This window comes from Papilio xuthus, unplaced genomic scaffold (genome assembly GCF_000836235.2).
Source record: "Papilio xuthus unplaced genomic scaffold, Pxut_1.1 DF826159.1, whole genome shotgun sequence".
NCBI classification, from domain to species: Eukaryota; Metazoa; Arthropoda; class Insecta; order Lepidoptera; family Papilionidae; genus Papilio; species Papilio xuthus.
This window is the reverse complement of record NW_013532490.1, coordinates 1,937,594-1,938,903: the sequence shown is the minus strand read 5'-3', so window position 1 is coordinate 1,938,903 and position 1,310 is coordinate 1,937,594.

Sequence of the window (1,310 nt, the reverse complement as noted above, 5' to 3'; positions counted from 1 at the left end):
TACATTTATTCAATTCTGTTAGTTTTCTTATTAATTCAAAAAGTACTGTAGTAGTGTATAAGAGATTGTTGTTTTAATTTTCCCTGCTTCTGATCCTTAAGATCAGAAGTGGAATAGTGAAACTCCCATGTCCTTGTTTGTACATCCTGATACGATGTGTTTCCATTGTTATTTCTTTAATTGGCTAGTCATACGATCAGAAATATATTTTTGGAAATTGTAACTATCTTTGTTTAAAAGGACAAACTAACCCTTAGTTTTCAGTGTTTCGTATAATATACGTAAGTAAGACGTGATGTGACGGTGTGATCAAGTTTTATAATGTCAACTTTGGTGAGTACGTTCCAATTGTTTTCTTCTCCGCTGTAAAGTTGTATTTGTTAGCTTTTTGTGTAAATTTTAGAATGGCTCAAATTTTAATATTTTGTCGTGTCTACCCAATACCCTTGATCAATTATTTACCGTAACTTGAATGCCCTGCTTGGAATTACGTCAATTTTATGTTTATTTGCTAAACATCTTAATAAAATACGTATATAATTGCTCCATTTAAATGCTTTAATGGATTTAAATATTAATTTAATGCTCAAATTTTAATTTTTTTGTCAATTTTTTGACTACGTAATATTATACGTAACGCAATAATGATACAACGAAAAACGTATTCTAAATATCAAAAAAATGTATATATTTTTAATAATAGCATAATTTAAAAATAATTTGATTTTTTAAGTTAGAACAATTTAGTTTTTAGACTATATAACATGATAAATAAGTTGCTATATTTTATTTTTGAAATACAAATTAAAGGTGCCCTAAATAAAATTAATGATCTATCACAAATTTAACTGCCATAAATCTACCAAATGTGTAAAATTTACAAGTCTTTTTCAGTAGCTTTCTTTTATATTGAAAGCCTAAATCAGAGTATATGGTCTATCTACACGAAATGTCACCACATCAATCCTTGTATAATCTTTTTTTTTACCGTCTATCTTATTATCTTTATGTTATACTCTATAATAATCTGTCAAAATCAAAAGTTTCAAACTTATATCAAAAGAAAAACAAAGTTTTATTTGCGTTTGTTTTTAAGTTTTCATATTATAATAGTAATTGACCAGGAAATTTTACATTCACGTCGGTAAATAATATGAATAAGTTGAAAAACAAGGTACATTGCGAATCTCCTTGTGATTCTGACAATGATTGGACCGATTCTACCGGCGACTCAAAATACTCCGATTCGGATAGGTTGGTTAATTTATTTACGATTTATTAATTTCAGTAGTGAAAAAGTATTATTGCCC